This window comes from Pelobates fuscus, chromosome 5 (genome assembly GCF_036172605.1).
Source record: "Pelobates fuscus isolate aPelFus1 chromosome 5, aPelFus1.pri, whole genome shotgun sequence".
Classification (NCBI taxonomy): domain Eukaryota; kingdom Metazoa; phylum Chordata; class Amphibia; order Anura; family Pelobatidae; genus Pelobates; species Pelobates fuscus.
Genome location: NC_086321.1, coordinates 5,955,111 through 5,975,134, shown reverse-complemented (window position 1 = coordinate 5,975,134; position 20,024 = coordinate 5,955,111). Strand labels below are relative to the sequence as shown.

Below are 20,024 nucleotides of genomic sequence, written 5' to 3'. Positions count from 1 at the left end.
GCACCCTGCCGAGGAATTTTTGTTCTCATTCTAGGTCACTGAGTGGATCATCTTCCAGGTGGTTTCCCCAGTTGGTCTGAAGAGCATGGTGGCATCCTTTTCCGGTGGGATCTGAGGAGCAGCCATGGGGTCTTCAACGGCAGCGGGCTTGGATGGTGAATCTATCCTTGCACCACACTCACAGACATTGCTTGACAAGTTAAAGAAACTGATAGATTCTTGTAGGGGGGTGACTCTGGGGGTCCATTGGGGCTTCGGGGGATGCGGTCGCGAGTCTTGGGCCCGTTGCCGCTGGGCACAATGCCAGTGAGGCTAGAAGAGATGTTACCATGGTTAAGCTGTTACGGTAGCAAGGGGTATGTGTATTTGTTGAGGCATGGTTTCTTACATGTTTTTTTTTAGGGGGGTTGCATAATTTGAAGTCTACATTGAAACTTCCCTGGGTGGTGCTGGACAAGTTGATGAAGGAGGTGCAGTTGGGTAGGATGACCCCTCACTGGACGGACTGCGGATCTCCACATCTAGTATTGTGCCCAAAAAAGAACCAGGGAAGTACCAGATGATCCATCACCTGTCCATACCCACAGGGGTCGTCGGTTAACGACTACATAGATAGGGTGCTGTGTTAGGTCTCCTATGCATCATTTGACCAGATAGTCGAGTTAGTTAGGACTGCCGGGCATCACGCACGTATGGCAAAGGTGGATGTGGAAGCATTTTGACTGCTGCCGGTTCATCCGGATTGTCATCACTTGCTGGGCTGCAGTTTTGACGGTCAGTTCTTTGTGCACCTATGTCTCCCGATGGGTTGTTCTATCTTGTGCTCCTACTTCGAGTTCAGCACTTTTTTGGAGTGGGTGGTGCGGCAGGATGCGGGGAGTCAAGCGGTGGTCCATTATTTGGACTTTTTTTGTGCGTGGGTCCTGGGAACTCTTCATCGTGCCTGCATTTGATGCGTACCATTCAGTGGGTGGTCAGATTGTTTGGGGTCCCTTTGGCGGCGGATAAGACGAAAGGCCCCATGGACTGTATTTGCTTCCTGGGGCTGGAAATCTATTCAGCAAAGGGTGAATGTCAGTTGCCTGGTGACAAGCTCGAGGGACTTAGGGCTGCGGTGGGGGAAGTGCGTCAGGCCAAGAAGGTCATGCTTCGGGCATTGCAATCACTGCTCGGCAAGCTCAAATTTGCTTGCCGGGTGATTCCCACTGGGCGGGTTTTCAGTAGCGGCCTGGCTCGGGTTTTCAGTAGGGGGCTGGCTCTGGCTATGGCAGTAGTGATGTCACTGCATCACTTTGTGTGGGTGACGGCGGCCATGAAGGAGAATTTGGCGGTTTGGGACGCGTTTCTACAGGACTTTAATGGCACTGTGTTGTTTCGGGAACCGGCGAAATTGGCGGAGTTGTTTACAGATGCCTCAGGGAGCGTGGGCTTTAGTGCGTACTTCAGGGGTAGGTGGTGCGCAGCGTCATGGCTGGCATCGTGGATGGGGAGACCACTCGTGCAACTTGGCCTTTCTTGAACTCTTCCCATTAGTGGTAGCTCTATCACTCTGGGGGCCTCTGCTCAAGGACAAGAAGGCCATGTTTCACATGGACAATATGGCCGTGTTGTACGCAGTCAACAACCTGTCGGCATCCTCTGAGCTGGTGGTACACCTTCTGCGGCGGCTCATTTTTCTGTGTATGTCTCTCAATATTGTTTTTGGCACGCAGCACGTTCCAGGTTATTTGAACAATGTGGCTTATGCACTCTCATTCACAGTAGTCCCGGGCGCCGGGGGCACAAAGGAGGCCAGGGAATTGTAAGATGTAGATGCTCGGGACAGCTTGCTTGGGGGATTCGTGAGGTCGTCCTTGGCCCCGGGAATGTGATCTGCTTATTGTAAGGTTTGGGGGTTGTGGGAGAGGTTGTTGAGCGAGAGTAAGGGGTCTGCTTTGGAGGGTTCACGTTTGGATGCACTATTATGGTTTACGTTCGATTTGCTGAGGAAGGGCTCATTGCCGGCAATTGTGGACAGGCACATGGCGGCATTGGCGTTCTAGTTTGTTACATGGGTGGGGGGACCTGACGATACACTTCCTTATTAGACATTTGGGGTAGAGTTTCACCTAGTGTTTTTCGGGGCATTTCAGGTGAGTGAGCTCGTCAGCGCCAATCGGGAAGGTGGAGGGGCATGCAGTGGAGCGACGTTTCGGTAGTTGGGGATAAGGTGATCGTTCATTTGGCCCATTTGAAAATGGATGTGTGTGGAAAGGGTACGAATATAGAATTGCTTGCTTTCCTGGGGTCCCTCTTCTGCCCAGTTGGCAGAGGAAAGATACTTGGCGAAGTGTCCGGCAGGGGTGGTTCCTTTTTGGTCTACATGGACGGGTAAACGCTGTCTAGGTTCCAGTTTTTCCGAGTTTTTTGGCCTTGTCTAGGAGTCTTGGGGTTGTACCCGGAACAGTTTGGAACGCACTCGTTCCATATTGGAGCAGATACGGAGGTGACTCAGTTGGGGTTTGGTGAGGAATTGGTTCAGAGGATTGGCAGGTGGGAATCTGTGTGATTTCACTTCTACGTTTGCCTGAGTAAGTTGGTGTGATGGGGCAAGGGGTGCTGGTTCTTGGGTGTGATGCTGACTTTCCATTTGTCTTTCCGTAGGTCATGTGGCATGGACCATTGGGCACTCATACATCTTCTGGGCTAAGAGGAGAGCTGCAGTTCATTTTAAGGGTCAGCAGCTGGGCTTTCCTGAGGACCAGTTGGTGTTAAAATGGAGTGGTTACCGAGGGTTCGGATGGAGATCGGTGTGCGGGGAACTGTTTTGTTTGGTGCTGGGAGGTAGACGGCGCACTTTTATTGTCTTCCATGCAGGGGGTAATGATTCTACAGAGGGACCTGGTTAGATGGATGAAGCAGGATATCAACGGGATTAGCGATGTGGTACCGGGGGTCATGGTCCTCTGGTCAGAGATTGTACCGCGACTTCGGTGGTGGCATGCGAGGAATGCAGCGCGATTCATCACTGTCGATCTAAGGTGAACAATTTAATGGCTAGCTTTATTCTGAAGCTGGAGAGGTTGTGGTCAGGCACAGGGAACCGGAGAATAGATTGGCTGGGTATTTCCGGCAAGACAACATGCACCTTTCAGAGGTGGGTTGGGATTTGCTGAATCTGGGGTTTTAAGAGTAGCTTAGCAAGGCGCTGTTTTTGCACGGTGGCGGAGCTCAGACGTCGTAAGGTCTGAGCTTGTGGCAGGGCTGGTAAAGGGAAGAAAATGGGGTATAGGGATTTTGGAGTTAGAAAAGGAGCAAGGGGTAGGTAAAAGGAATGGTGAAATGGAATCGGAGTTATAAGTTGGTTATGGTGTTGGGAGGTTTCGGGTCCGTAGGTGGCTCAGAACCTCGGAGGGGTGGGGGTATCCGAATATACACTCACCACTGGGCTGTTAAGAAAATGTTGGCACTTTATTGGTTGTGTTATATATTATTATATATTATTATGTTATTTATGGTTAGTCATTGCCCTATTTATTATTAGATCTGCTAAATTGTAAGACGGCAATAGGTGGGGGCCAATGACTTTTATTAAGTGTTCTTGCATAGCAAGACCACTTAATGTTATCTCACATATATATTATTATTATTATTATAGCCAAATGTGTCACCCTAACTCCTCCCACAGTTTTTACACTACATAGACAGTAATATACCGAAACGTGCGGATTGTTCCCGATTGGATTGCTATTACTTTGTGGAACGTTTCGCCGAAAGGTTCACGGAATATTGTCATTCTTGTGGCAAAATTGGTCCCATAGGAATGAATGGCAAAATGTTCAAAGCTAGAGTGGGAGCTGGCAAAAGCTGTAAAATCAGGACATGATTTCTAAACTGCCACTACTCCCTCATTTTCAAGCCCACCTACACAAATCTTATATCAAAACATTCAGCTATCCCTGCTGCCACTAGAAATGTCCACAGCTAAGCCATAGTCCTGATAGTTTTCACAATATGACCATTTGTTTGCAACTCACGCCTTCCATTGACATTCATTCAAACTTCACTATAGAAAGCTCAAATTTGAATGGCTGTTTCTAAACTGCGACTGTGCCTTCATTCTTAATACTTCAGAGACATACTATGCATCACAATGTAGGCATGGGTCTTGTGATTCTCACAATATAAAGCTCTTCACTGTAGGATGTATAGTTTTTAAAATACGACCGTTTGAAGATGGCAACCGCCAAAATACTCTGACCTGTGCCAGGCTGGAGCAGCAAGTGATGGCATAGACAGGGCCTTTTGTACACCTGCTAATGTTTTTATAAATGTATGTTTTAATGTAACTGTGAAGCACTTTGGGCAACAACGTTGCAATTAAATGTGCTATATAAATAAATAATAACAGTTACTCCGCCCACTCCAGTTGTAGACTACCGGTGGAGGCAAGAACACTTCACACAATTTCCCCAGAAATTGTAGCTTTTCTAGTTTATTATTATATGTTATGTTCAATAAAAGCTGTGGACAATTTTCCCCATACACAGACGTGTTGTGTTTTATTAAAGAGGGTGGGGATGGTTTGATAGGTACAGATTCACCTGCCCATATGGTGACACTGCACCTGTCATTAAAAAAAACCTGTAAATAACTTAATGCAGAATGTATGTATGTATGTATGTTTCTATAGATTAAAGTGGGTATAACGGCAGATCAATGCAGAACATACAACATGTTATTGGCTTTTAATAAAACTAAAGGGAATTAAACAATTGGGAGAGTATTAAAGGGACACTATAAGCACACAGACCACTTTAGTCTCCTTAGTCATCTTAGTCCTGCAATGTAAATCATGGCTGTTTTTGAGAAACAGCAATGATTACATTACAGGACTAAGACTGCCTCAATCAGACAGCCAGTAGAGACTTTTGGTTAAAGCGATGTTTGTAGTCTGATGCTGGACGCCCTCACGCTCTGCACTGAAGCAATGCTTTCCTACGGGGAGGGCCTAATTCACTTGCGGCGCTTGCTATGCATGCGCAGTAGCCACCCCTCCAGATATCGGGTAAGTGTTAAAAGGGATTTTGTAACGCTGGAAGGAGAAAGGGCGTGAGGTAGGAGGCGGCCAGTGGGAACTAGAGTGTATGGAATGCAACTTTGTTTGCCTTACACTATAGATTCCCTTTAAATAAGGCATTATAGAGACAGAATAAAATACAGAACAAATGGTCCAACAAAGACTTCAAACAATGAAAATCTCATAAAAGATAATATAAATGTGTAATTTGTATATTATTTATCAAGCGGAATTTGTTGGCGCTTTATAAATAATAAAAATAATAATAATAAAAAACCCCGGACAGACACTGAAAGCCCATTCTTCATTCTGGGGATGAAATGGCTAAAAGAATACACTTTATAACTGACCTCAGCAAGTGGCTTTCCATGATCGAATGCATTGATGGCACGTTTGGCTCCTTCAGCTACGGCACGCTCGATCACAAATCGGTGGCCGAGCTCCTCAATGCGATTCTCCAATGTGCTTATAGCAGGTGTTGCTAGGAGACAAATTACTATATTTTATTATATTAATGGTAAAAAGGAAATTGACACGGTAGCTTCAGGTGTTACAGAACTAAACAGTTAATTTCTATAAGGTTTCTCTGCATATTTCATTATGTATCAGGCTCTGTTTCATACACAAACTATTTTAAAGGGACAGGTTAGACACCCATCATGGAATAACTCGTCTCATAAGGTTTCATTCAAACATTATTGAAAAATAATGTAAGAAATAACATATGAATCATAGATGCTTTCCCTCTGTATCTTACCTTTTCCTGTTTTTTTTCGAGTGTGGAGTGGTCCTTTAATGATGTGTAGTCTGGTAACTTTAATGGGATATGTGATATGGATATGATATATAGTTACACATTTACATATGTACTTAAATGTGTTAGTGGTATCCACATCAGTCCATCCTTGCAAGCACGCTGTCTTGGTGTCATACTTGATTCTGGCCTCGTCTTTGAACCTCACATATAGTATGTTGCCAAATCCTGTATATTCCACCTTAAAAACATAGCCCGCATCCGCCCCTTTCTTACGCAAGATGCTGCCAAGGACCTTGTCCATGCTCTAGTAATTTCCCGCATGGATTATTGTAACCCTCTCCTGATTGGTCTACCTTACATACCTGTCTCTTGCTCTCAGAGGCGGCTCTAGACTTTTTGAGGCCTTAGGCGAAAATCAAATATGAGGCCCCCCTCCCCCCCGCCACACGCGCTAAAAATAAAAAATAAGCAGCTGATATTAAAACTGTATAAATTGCATATTTTAAGGCAAACATTAATAAACCTCATAATCTCACTATTAACAAACTTATTTTTGTTAATAAATTATTCTACAAAATACCTATACAGAAACATTGGGTATAGATAAAAGGTTTGTGGCTGACTACTTAGTTATTCTTGTTGATGTCTCCTAAAACTGAAATAAAGTTGTCAACAGTGTATTAAAAGAACACTACAGTATCAGGAGCACAAATGTGTATTCCTGACCCTATTGTGTTTAACTATTTAGCCCCCACCCCCCCAATGAAGTAAAAACGTACCTAATTTCTATAGCTGCACAAGTCCGTCAGCGCCGGATCCGCCCAATTGGCTAACATAATCTAAACTGATGATCTCAGTCAATCACAATGCTTTCCCATAGGAAAGCATCGGATTGGCTGAGATCTTCAATTTTGATGTCAGCCAAGGAGTTAATATATTATTAAAGGGACACTCCAGGCACCCAGACCACTGCTCATTGGAGTGGTCTGGGTGCCAACTCCCACTACTCTTAACCCTGCAAGTGTAATTATTGCAGTTTTTTATTATTATTATTATTATTGCAAGTGTAATTATTGCAGACAGCCACTAGAGGTCACTTCCTCCTTCATAGCACAGATTATCTGTGCTAGAGCGTCGCTGGACGTCCTCATGCTGTGTGAGGACCTCCAGCGTCACTCATTTCCTCATAGGAAAGCATTGAAAATATTTTTCAATGCTTTCCTATGGGGAGCGCTAATGCGCATGCGTGGCATTGCCGCGCATGCGCATTAGGTCTCCTTGGCCGGTGGGCGGGATCAGTCTCGCCCACCGTCCGACGAAGACAGTAGGAGGAGCGGCGGGGGAGGAGGAGACAGCGACGAGGGACATCGTCGCTGCCTCAGGTAAGTGACTGAAGGGGTTTTCACCCCTTCAGTAACCGGGTATTGGGGGGTGGGAGGGAGAGGGTACCTCCAGTGCCAGGAAAACTGATTGTTTTCCTGGCACTGGAGTTTTCCTTTAATGATAATAATTTATATAATTATGATAATATATTATAATGAATTATTATATTAATAATATTTAAAATTGTTAAGTAATATTGCCATGATATACCACCATTATTCTGTGTAAAGATGGGGGGGGGGGGGGGGAGGGGTACAGCTCTCCTGCTTTTTTTCTCTCTTCTGCTCTGCTCTCCTTCCCTTTTCTTTATTTTCCTTTGCTCTCTTTCCCTTCCCCTTTAATTTATTTTCTTTTGCTCTCCTTCCCTTCCCCTTTAATTTATTTTCCTTTGCTCTCCTTCCCTTCCCCTTTAATTTATTTTCTTTTGCTCTCCTTCCCTTTCCCTTTAATTTCATTTTCTTTTGCTCTCCTTCCCTTCCCCTTTAATTTATTTTCTTTGGTCTCCTTTCCTTTCCCTTTAATTTCATTTTCTTTTGCTCTCCTACCCTTTCCCTTTAATTTATTTTAATTTGCTTTCCTTCCCTTCCCCTTTAATTTATTTTCTTTGGTCTCCTTTCCTTTCCTTTCCCTTTAATTTCATTTTCTTTTGCTCTCCTACCCTTTCCCTTTAATTTATTTTAATTTGCTTTCCTTCCCTTCCCCTTTAATTTATTTTCTTTGCTCTCCTTTCCTTTCCCTTTAATTTCATTTTCTTTTGCTCTCCTACCCTTTCCCTTTAATTTATTTTAATTTGCTCTCCTTCCCTTCCCCTTTAATTTATTTTAATTTGCTCTCCTTACCTTTTTCTCTCTTCTCCTCTGCTCTCCTGAGTCCTTCCGTTATCTCCGTTTTCTCTCTTCTCCTCTGCTCTGTTTTCTTCAGCAGCAGCTACTCTTCTCTCTTCTTCTTGGTACCGCAGGCGGGGGAATGCAGGGAGGGGTTACGTCATGACGTTGTCGCGTCGTGATGTCATCGGCATCGCGGATTGGCCGATTACCAGGAAGTGTGCAGGAGGAGGGGAGGGGACTCACTCCTGCACGGATGAAACCCATGTGAGAGGGTTTCATCTTTTAATAGCGCCGGCGCCGCTGCAATCTTAATGCGGCCGCCGGCCGGCTTTAAAGTGTTTATTAATTCTTTTTTTTTACTGGGAAAGAGAGCCCTGCAGCGGCTCTCTAATTATACGGTTTAGGCGGCCGCGAGGCCTTAGGCGGCCGCCTAAACCGCCTAATTAGAGAGCCGCCTCTGCTTGCTCTCTCCTATAGGGCAGCACTCTACTCTCTCCTCCACTCTCACCTTATTTGATTGCTATTTCCTGTCCTAATGTGTTTTATACCCCACCTCCTATAGACTGTAAGCTTGTTTGAGCAGGGTCCTCTTCAACCTATCGTTCCTGTAAGTTTTTTTTTTTTTTTAATTGTCCTATTTATGGCTAAATCCCCCCCTCTCATAATATTGTAAAGCGCTACGGAATCTGATGGCGCTATATAAATGGCAATAATAATAATAATAATAGCACACACACAAAGTGTTTTAATGTACCTGGATGTTCCCCTGCTCCTTGCTTGATAACATCGATAACTTGCGTTTCGCTGACCTGAAAAGGTAGAAATAAAAAGAATCAGAAACCCACAGGCTCTTTGCCAGAAGAAAAGGCTCACAACGTGTTTGTGTCTCAGTGTGTGCTGTCCCTACTAACACCTTGCACCGGTTAGTATGTGCTGGATTGTATGGGAGGACTCTGGGGTCGGCACCTTGGGTCCTGTCTGCTATGGTAGACCCCACTTCTATTGATCTGGTGCTGAGTGTCTGTTCCTGTGTCTCAGTGTGTGCTGTCCTTACTAACACCTTGCACCGGTTAGTATGTGCTGGATTGTATGGGAGGACTCTGGGGTCGGCACCTTGGGTCCTGTCTGCTATGGTAGACCCCACTTCTATTGATCTGGTGCTGAGTGTCTGTTCCTGTGTCTCAGTGTGTGCTGTCCCTACGAACACCTTGCACCGGTTAGTATGTGCTGGATTGTATGGGAGGACTCTGGGGTCAGCACCTTGGGTCCTGTCTGCTATGGTAGACCCCGCTTCTATTGATCTGGTGCTGAGTGTCTGTTCCTGTGTCTCAGTGTGTGCTGTCCCTACGAACACCTTGCACCGGTTAGTATGTGCTGGATTGTATGGGAGGACTCTGGGGTCGGCACCTTGGGTCCTGTCTGCTATGGTAGACCCCACTTCTATTGATCTGGTGCTGAGTGTCTGTTCCTGTGTCTCAGTGCTGTCTTTCAGTCCTGATATATTTATTATATACATATACAGGATATATATGTGTGTGTAAACATCCTAATAACAATACTCTATAATACTTCCACATGACATATCAGTAACTGAAATGAATAAAGGGCAAGGAGTTCATACCACGAAAACCGATACAGTAACCATATGCTGTCACTGTGCTTGGGACAGTAAATACTGAGCCATGAAAGGGTTAAATATTGAGGAAAGAATAAAATGATAGATCTGTGTGTAACCCCCCAGTGTTCCCCATTAATAATCCTATAAAGGGTCCCATCTGTATTCTCTTTATATCCCATCTTAGACTACACTGGGGATTTAACATGATAAAACTCTCAGATAATAATATGTAGAACTGGAACCTTATACAGAAAATCAAGTCTTTTACTTACATCACAGCGTACACATGAAAAACACGAGAAAATAGTTCTACTATCTCCCATCTTTAGCTACGTTATCACCACAGCAGCTAAGCAGTGTCTACTGTCTAAGCAGTGTCTACTGACTGAACTGTGCTCAGCAAGGATGATGTCACGGTGATGTCACAGGGAACAATCACACTATCTATAGCTATCTCTGCCTTGCAATGTCTACTGACTGAACTGTGCTCAGCAAGGATGATGTCACGGTGATGTCACAGGGAACAATCACACTATCTATAGCTATCTCTGCCTTGCAATGTCTACTGACTGAACTGTGCTCAGCAACGATGATGTCACGGTGATGTCACAAGCAACAATCAGAATTTGACACATCACAGGTCCACCCATTATAATAAAAAATCCATCTATTTATCTATCTCTATCTATCTATATACACACACACACACACACACACACACATAGTTAGAGAGATATTTATTTAATAACATTATTATTATTATTATTATTATTTAAATCGGTCTGCTTACCTTCTATTCTAATTATCCAAATGAACAGTTGACATTGTTTTGATTTAAAAAATGTTAAATACAGATTTTTGGATATGAAGACCTTGAAATTATCAGTGTTCCTGACACTGCAGGTTCCTGCAGTGCCCCATCCCCTCCCCATCCCATCCCCATCCCATGTTGCTGAAGAGGTTAAAACCCTTTCAGTGGCTTACCTGAATCCAGCGCCGATGTCCTTTGGTGCTGGGTCAGGTTTCGCAATAGCAGCACGCATTAGACCCCCCCCATAGGAAAGCATTATTCAATGCTTTCCTATGGTTATTCCGGCAACACTGGAGGTCCTCATGCATTGCGAGGACGTCTAGCGTTGTTTAAAACACTATTCGTGTTTTAAGAAGCCGGAAGTCCCTGTAGTGGCTGTCTGGTAGACAGCCACTAGGGGAGGATTTAACCCTGCAAGGTGATTATTGTAGTTTATAAAAACTGCAATAATTACACTTGCAGGGTTAAGGGTGATGGGAGTTGGCACCCAGACCACTCCAATGGGCAGAAGTGGTCTGGGTGCCTGGAGTGTCCCTTTAACTAACCAAAGTCTAGCAATATACAAGAACAAAATGAATATACATAAATCAAGATTTTTTTTTCATATTTGTATTTTATTGTTTTCTCCAAAATGTGGTCAGGGGTACAGAAGGAAAAAGCGGTAGGTTAGCGGGGGTACATCGTTTCTGCATTTCTCGTGACCATCACATCCGTAGAATTTGGTAATACAGGGGGGAATTGATACATACATACACTTTGACATGGTAGAGTTGGGTATATGCATAAACTGGTTAACTGTTAATTTGTGTACAGTGTCGCTTTGGTGTCTATGTGGTCTGGCCCTTAAGTGATAGCCATGTGAAGGGATCCTCCCTTTACCAAGGTTGGGAACGTAAGTGGTTGATTCAGCCGACGTAGTTCTTATTTTAAGCCGTATGGCTTGTGGTGGTTCTTTACGTCAACTAGTCCCAAGTTTGTGGGTTGGGAGGTGCTGGGGTCGTACCTCGTTTTGTTGAGTGCGTTGGTGTATAAGTGGGTAGACCCTGTGGTAGGGTGAAAACTTGGTAGGGGGCAAGGGGGGGGAAATCTGGTTACGCGGTGGGGTGGGTGAGGGTGGGAAGAGGAGTGTGAGAGTACTGGTAGATTGTTGTACGATTACCGTATGTATACTGTATGTGTCCTGTCCCCACCAGAAAGCAGGGTCTTTGTGAGGAAGTTGTTAACTTTGTCACCTTTTTTGTTTTACTGTGTTACATAGTGTGCCCGGGCATCCCTCTTGTTTCGTCCATTTCCCCCTCCCAATCTCCCCAGCTGACGTCAAATGCAAGTTTCTTTTGTGGGGATACTATTGCCATTCTTTCATAGATTTTGTACTGAGTGAGTTTGGTTTGGAGTTGAGCTAAGGATGGGCAGGTCTGTGATTTCCAGTGCAGTGCTAGCAAGTTCCTTGCCGCCAGTATAGTAAGAGCTGCGATCTGTTTTTGTGCTAGGGTGGTTTTTTCCCGGAGTAGTAGCAGGAGACATGAGATTTTCGTCAATTGGAATTTGGGGATGTGAAGTTGGTCCAGTGTCGTGGATTCGGCGGTCCAAAGGGGTTGGATGCTGCCGCAAGACCACCACAGATGCTCCAAGGTTCCTGTAGTCGCATTGCACCTCCAGCAAGTATGGGGAGTATTGGGGTATATGCGGTGAAGCCTCTGTGGGCATAAATCAAGATTTTATACAACCCCAAAGAAAAATGTAAACCAAATTGCATGCATATTTTCTTTGTGGTATATCTACAAACTGCTGTAACAGCGTGCTACTTTAAACCATTGTCTACATTTCAACTAGTTGGCAGTTAAAATAGTGGATAAAATGTTCCCTTATCCTAAACAAAATAAATAATTTCTTAAACTATTGTTGTATCCTATCTTAATCTTGGATATATTTGTGAGTTGAAAAATGCGTTCGGCTACAATCAGACTTACCGGAATCTGCAGCTTTGACTTCCTATGTTACTGCCCACTTTTGGTCTGCGTGCCACATGTGATGTCCTTATTGGGGATAGCGGCTTTCTATGGCCAGTGAATATATTCCACAATGTGTGATACAGAACATCTGTCAGTAGCATCAATGGCCAACATTAGTCTGAAGAAATGCTGGGATTCAGTGGTAACCAACCTCCACCGGGCTGGTATTGGCACAGTGTCTTTAAATACCTGCCAGTGAACAAACTGCAAATATCGTTGGTCCCTTGGTAAAGCCTCATCCCATGGGAAACAGCCAGTGAGCATCACATACACCAGGAATCCAAATACCCACACATCAAGGCTAGTGTGCAATAATAACTAGACTGTCTCTAACAAGGCAGAGTTCAGGAGCCATGTAGGGAATGATCCAGGACATTCCTGGTACATAGGTTCCCTGGAGTCGGGTGAGTCCAAAGTCTGCAAGTTTGATGCAATGGCATTCATGGTCCATGAGCAGAATATTATTCAGCTTGATGTCCCGATGGACCAGTCCCTTGTAGTGGATGAACTCCAAGGCACTCGTCAGCTGAAGAATGCAGCGCTTCACAATGTCCTCTTGTAAACCAACCTGAAAGGTGAGAAGAGAATTGAATCCATCAGACATAAAAGATTCATTTTTATTTACAATAACAATGGGTAGGAGGACTTCGGGGGGGAGGGGGTTATTTACATGGGAATTACATTGGATTATTTAGACCAGAATATGTATTTAGAAAAAAACAAACTACATGCATGCCAATTTTTGGAAACCTCACCTTTGGTGTTATGATGGAATGTAGTGTCCCAGCTGGTGCAACCTCCTGAACAAACACATACTTGCTTGGTGTTTCGAAGGCCATTCTAATGGTGGTAATGATATGGGGATGAATCCCATGGTAGACGCTGATACTATATTCCAAGAGGAAATTATCTGCTAAAGTCTTCTCCTTCACCAGCATTTTCAAGGCCACCAGCTGTCCTGTTAACAAAACAAAATATACTGTGATCTCCAGCTACTCATGTTTATTCAGATAATAGTTTTATAAAACCATGGCTTTGTTTATGGACTGTAGCAATTTCTTGAGGTGCCGAAAAGCATCGGCATTGTAATTTACCCTGCTAAATGCAGAAATCCTTTAGAACGAACCCTGTATAAAATAAAGGACTCCAGTTTTTTTTAAAGGTGAGAGATGAGCATACAAGCTAATGTAACTTACCTGAACGCCTGTGATTGGCGAGGAGAACCTTCCCATAAGAACCTTTGCCCAGTTCTTTAATTGGGTCAAAGTGATCCATTACAGACATCCTCGTCATGGTCTGAGATGTCTCTCCCACCAGCTGCAGAAGATCCTTTGCTGTCTCCTTAGTGACATCCATGATTGTAGCGGCCATTCTAAAACCAAAGAAAGTGATCAGTGTAATTGATATCATTAAACATTTAGTATAAATGTATTGCTGCCTGATTTAGCCTACAGGTCTTGGTATTGGCTGAAGGTGCTCTGAAGATGCAGTTAATGTGCCTTCTGTGGGGACACAAACCCGGATCACTGCTCTGATAGAATAAAGGTTGTATGCAATTAGCTGTGCAGAACGGTGGGGGAGACATGTGTTTATTGTCCTTACATTATTAGATCAAATGGTAAATGTACAAACCCCAAAACATATGCACTATGAAGGCTTTTATTAAAAATAGACATTTAAACCTGTATAAGAAATTTAAAAATGTTAAATTCTATAAATGAGCCATTGCACTATATTTTGGGTAAATCCTTTTTATTTCCATTCTTAGCATTTTAGAATGCAGTATCAGAGGTGAAGGGCAAGAGAACTACAAGACACGGTGAAGGTCGGGTGGACTAAAATATGATCAGAGAGAGAGTTATGAAACTTTAAAATGGAGCAATGGGGGGGCCTGACCGCTGAGCTGAGCGGACGCAGGCTGCAACAGCTCCTGTGCCAACCGACATTATAAGCTACATCTGCCAACACAGACACCCAAATCGGGCATTTGGAAGCTGGATATAGGCAGAGAAAACTGAAACCTACACAAAGATACCTCAAAAGTGGAAATACCGCTCGGCACCAACATGCGGCCTACTCACACGAGCGGCACGGGAGAGACGGCCGCTCTCCCGCCGTTTCCACACCCAGCTGAAGCAATGCAGAGCCCACGTTCCCCCCCCCTATGGACCGGTGGGGGTCATCCCGGTCCACACCACGCTGGGCCACAAGCTTCTACAAACTTCTGTGACCACAAGCATCCCGCATCGTGTGACCAAGATGGCGGCTACTGACCACGCTCCTGGGCCTGCTCTCACCCAGCCTCCTCAAACGCGACATGTGAGTGGGACCCCCCAAGCAGACCGCATAGCGGCAGCCTTCGACCACTTTTGGACACAGCTGTGGGCCAAAGTGCCACAGATGCGAGCAGCCCAAACGGTCTCTCAGCAACCCACCACCTCACCTGCTAAACCGGCTCCAAAAAGAGCAACCGAGCCACGCACTGCACCCGGTGATAGCAGCCCAGAGGCAGCTAAGAGGCACCCGGATACAATCTCCGCTAACCCTGGGTCCAAACTATCTGATAGGCACAAACAAAGAGTAGAGTCAGAGAAGAGCGACACCTCATTGCAAGGCTTACCCCCTAACACTTGCCGACCCACGCCTCACCTCACTAGGCATAAAATCTCTACGCCGCGCACCTGGCACCAACGGAGACGATCTGACCGACCCCCTGGCACTTACCGGAGCCACGTGGGGACCAAAACTCCTCACCGCAATCCTGGGCGGAGAGCCGCAAAGGGGAGCCCGAGAGAGCACGACCCACACCTCCGGAGGGGGAAACTTCGGGTTCGCACCAACACTGAACCTCACCGGGATACCGGCGGAGGAGCAACACGCAACTGGATTAGCAGGAACCGGGTCCCAATAAAAACCTGGGGCAGACGGAACAACGGGTTTGGGGCCACTGAGACTTCTTCAAATCGAAGTGTACAGAAGCCAAGTCAGGGAATAGGGTGAAACTTCAACTACACGCAGCCTGATGTGCACACCTCAGTTAGTGGCTCGCTGTTACTCCACAGACTGATATGTATCAACCTCAAACTGGACTGTTTATCTGTCTTATTACTTATCTCTTATTACTAATTATTTACGGTCATCCAACAACTAACCGTTTGTTCTAACCTACCTAGTTTATGTTAAATTTTATTAGTTGTAAGCAGTTCGACAAGCTCAGGACAAATCATAACCTCATGTAAGATGTACTCTAACAAAATGTGCAGTACCCTCAAATGCCAGCAACTGTTTACATGATGTATTTTAAATGTCAAGCGCAACTAGCTCAGTCCCTTTGGGGCACAGCCTGTTCTGTCCGTGCGGATACCATTTAGCAACCTCTAATGGCTATCCACACCGGGACATTGCTTTCTAGACGACTAAGTCGGCACTCAGTGAGTCTCATTGGACTTGATCGCTTCAACTTGGCAAACTATGTAATTAGACGACCTAGCCTGTAATACTAGCGACACTGCCACTTTTAGACTAAGCTCGCTCAATAGCATTACAATGTCCAACCTGCATAGCTAATGTTGCAAGGTTATCCTGCTTATTCCTCCCTGACACCAGCAGCCACGGCTGCCCACATGTTGCCAAGTTAACTTTTTATTCAGAAATGGTTTCCTTATTATATTAGTTTAACAAAGCAGTCCAAGTATGAGAGACTCAATAAATCCAGTTAAGTTAGAAAAAGCAAGTATAGCTTTATCTCTGCCACATCTTTTTGTTTCATCTTTGTATGTTTATTGTTGTGGCTCTGACTTCCATAACTTGTATAACATTTAACCACACGCCTGTATTTGCCTTCATTTAATTAGGCTTAACCCAAACAAAAAACTACATGCATTTGATATAACGACACCTAACGACCAGCCACACTTAACATTTGGTTCACAGGGCATGCAGAGTGCACTACATCAAAACCAAACCTAAAGCGAACTTAAACGTGTTCTCCTATGATGTTTTATGTAAGCAACGTTTACTTATGCTACTTTCATAATTATACTTAAATATGCTAGCCTTCCTAGCTACTTCTCACTCTGTTGAAATAATTGTTTAGTTGAACTTACCAAATTTACAAAAATGTGCGAACCCTCACGCCAGTGTTTATTCTATGTACAAACTGTGACACGCTGTTGTGGCGTATGTTGATATGTCTGTAACCCCCCGCACAACAAAAATAAAGAATTAATAATAATGAAAAAAAAAAAAAAAAAAAAAATGGAGCAATGGGATTTTGGGTGGAGAGGAGGGCAAGCTTTAATTGAAGAAACTGTGAGCTGGGGAGAAGACAGAACAAAGATTGCAGGGACAGAGGGGACATGGACAGATCTGTAAAAGTCGAATATAGAAAGTAAAACGGTGAGTAATGAGATTAGTGGAGAGGATGGAAGGTTTAATAAGGCAAAATATCATAAATACTAAATTCTAATAAAATATATACTCGTTCCTAACAGATAACATGTTTGAAAGGAGGTTTTGGAGTTAGTTTCATTTAAAGAATATTTATATTTGAACAAATTCTCGGTGCATCTTCAGCCAGTTACTTCCACAAAGCCTGAGTGAAGTCTTCTAAATGCTAAGAATCTTCTGACCGTCTAATTGCCAATCCACCACACATCCTAACCAATAACCTATAAACCAACCCTTTTCCCACAGTCTATTAACCCTTCATCCCATCGATACTCGGACTGAGACTGCCATACTATGAAATCCTTACCTTCTAGAGATGAGTAGAGCCAGGAATAGAATCCACACTCGCTCAGTCTGTCGCTCTGGATACAGAATGTTACTGAGCAGAGAGGGTGGATATGGGTCTAATAAGGGGCAGCTGATTGGGTAACTTTGCATACAATAGGTTAATTACCCACCAGGGTTCCCATTCATTTACATATAAATAGAAACTTGGGAAACATGGAAACTGACTCTTGGAAAGAAACTGTTGCTAAATGATGTCACTGTTCTAGATTTCACAATGTTAGAACATAAACTAATTAAGTTAAAATCTATTTTAACAGAATCCTGGAAATAATGCAGGTAATATTTTAACTTTATTTTATTTTTGGACTAACATTATCTTGGAATAACAAGCTTTCAGGAGATCTTCCTGTAAATCTAAAGCATTTCTGGAGAAACTGACCCATCTCGAACCTGATCCATGATCCGGGGTTATAGCCACATCAGATCGTACACAAGTAGGGTAGTAGGAGGAACAAAATAACCACGTTGTTCCAGGGGGTAAAACGTATTCTGTATAATGGTCAGAGAGTGAGGAGAAAATCTATATCTATATAGAGAATAGTTCTGACCCTGTAGAAGATTCAGGCATCCCCTGCTATTACCCTAGTTATCCTTGTGTACAATCTTCCACAGGGTCAGAACCATAGGCGTGCGCACGGGGTGTGCCGGGTGTGCCTGGGCACACCCTAATCCCCGCGGCACGCATATTTATTGAGAGCGGCAGGGGAGATCTCAGGATCCCCCCTGTTGGCTCATGCAGAGCCAGCGCTATCCGAGCGCCGGCTCTGCTCTCAGCCTCCCTCCCCACCAGCCCACATGCAGGGAGGGAGGCAGGAGAGGACCCGGGGAGCTATTGCCAGCAGCTCCGTCGGGTTCCTCTCGCGAGATCTGAGCGTTGCCGCGGCAACGCTCAGATCTCACGTGAGTGAACTCTAACCCTGCGGGGCTAGAGTTTACTCTCCACTGGAACACCAGGGATGGATGGCAGCAGCAGGATCCCCCCTCCCAGGCTAAAAAGTTAGCTGGAGGTCCCTTTATGACCGACTACAAGCACATTTTCCTGCCCAAAACAGTTCCATGGATTTGGGCTGTGCGGTCGGTCAGTTTCCTGCATAAGGGCACTGCCAGGCAGCCTATAGCTTGTCATGCCGGACAGGTTTTAATATTTTCTGTCCTACCTGAAAGCTACGGTCCCTGGCGTTCTGATCATACCATGTGCGCTGACGTGTCTGCGCCGCCTGGAGGTTCTCCCGTACTGCTCGGGTTAGTTCCTCCAGCCGGTTCCGAAACTCCAGTACATACGGTATGATGGGAGTACCTGTGGGGCTGTGCTCTCCCTCCCAGTGCTCCTTAATATCTAGGGGGCCTCGGACCCGCCTCCCATATAATAATTCAAACGGGGAGAACCCTGTGGATTCCTGCGGCACCTCCCGATAAGCAAAAAGGAGGTGTGGTAGGAATCTTTCCCAGTCCCGATAGGTTTCTGCGAACGTTTGGAGCATCTGTTTCAATGTTACATTGAACCGTTCGCAGAGCCCATTGGTCTGGGGGTGATATGGGGCACAGATTATCGGCATCATGTTACAGAATTTCCACAGCTGCTGCGTGACCTCTGCAGTGAACTGAGTGCCCTGATCAGAGAGGATCTCCCGGGGTAATCCTACCCGGGAGAAAATCTTCATGAGGGCCTCAGCCACTGTTTCTGCATGAATATTGGTTAAAGCTACCGCCTCGGGATACCGGGTAGCATAATCTACTACGCTTAGGATATATTTCTTACCCGAGGGGCTAGCTTTCTTTAAGGGACCCACTATGTCCACCACTACGCGGCTAAACGACTCCTCCACTATGGGTAGAGGATGCAACTTGGCCTTCCTGCGATCTCCCCTTTTTCCTACCCTCTGGCAGGTATCGCAGGTACTGCAATACCTCCGGGCCTCCTGGCTTATCCCTGGCCAGAAAAAAACTTTGTGTTAATCGGTATCGGGTGCGACTAACGCCTAAATGTCCAGATAGCAGTATATCATGCGCTATCTGGAGTAACTCAGCTTGATACCTCTGGGGTACTACTAACTGCCTTATAATAACTGGGTCTGCTCCCTCCACCCTTTTTTCGGTCTCCCTATATAAGAGCTTACCCTCCCATAAGAATTATTCTCCGTCTGACCCTTCTCCGTCTATCCCTGTATACTTGTAGGGTAGGATCTGTGGCTACCTCAGCTTCAAATTCACTAGGTGGGGCCCAGGGAATACATTCTACAGAGGTGTGTGAGTTGTAGTCCTGGGTGCGGGCCTGCTGGTGTGTGACTACAGGGTGAGCCTCTCCAACCGCTGGAGTTTGAGACTCATATGCGGAAGTCAGTTTCCCCAAATAATTCCCCAACAAAACTTCCGCTGGGAGTTGTGGCATTAATCCCACTTCCACGTTCCCATGCCCCGCTCCCCAATTCAAATGCACTCGAGCTGTGGGTAGACGGTATACTGCTCCCCCGGCTACCCGTACAGCTACAGTCCTGCTGGTTCTCGCTCCTGTGGGTATCAGGTGGCTTTTTACCAAAGTGATGGTGGCTCCCGAATCTCGAAGCTCTTGTACAGCTTTTCCCTCTAGGTAAACCGTCTGCCGATGGTGTTGGCGGTTGTCCGCGTTTGCCTGTAGGGGATTGGCCTCATGGAGTACTTCCCACTGTTCTACTGTGGTTGCAGGGCCGGACTGGGAAAAAAATTAGGCCCGGGCATTTTTCAATCAGAGCGGCCCCCTAAGAAGGGGGCGGGGTCAGAGAG

The 20,024-nt window shown here is 45.2% G+C and overlaps 1 pseudogene; it reads right to left on the bottom strand.

Annotated features, from left to right (window-relative positions):
- Window positions 1–12,512: 12,512 nt before the first annotated feature.
- LOC134610525 (serine/threonine-protein kinase SBK1-like) lies at window positions 12,513–13,823 on the bottom strand (annotated as a pseudogene).
- Window positions 13,824–20,024: the final 6,201 nt, after the last annotated feature.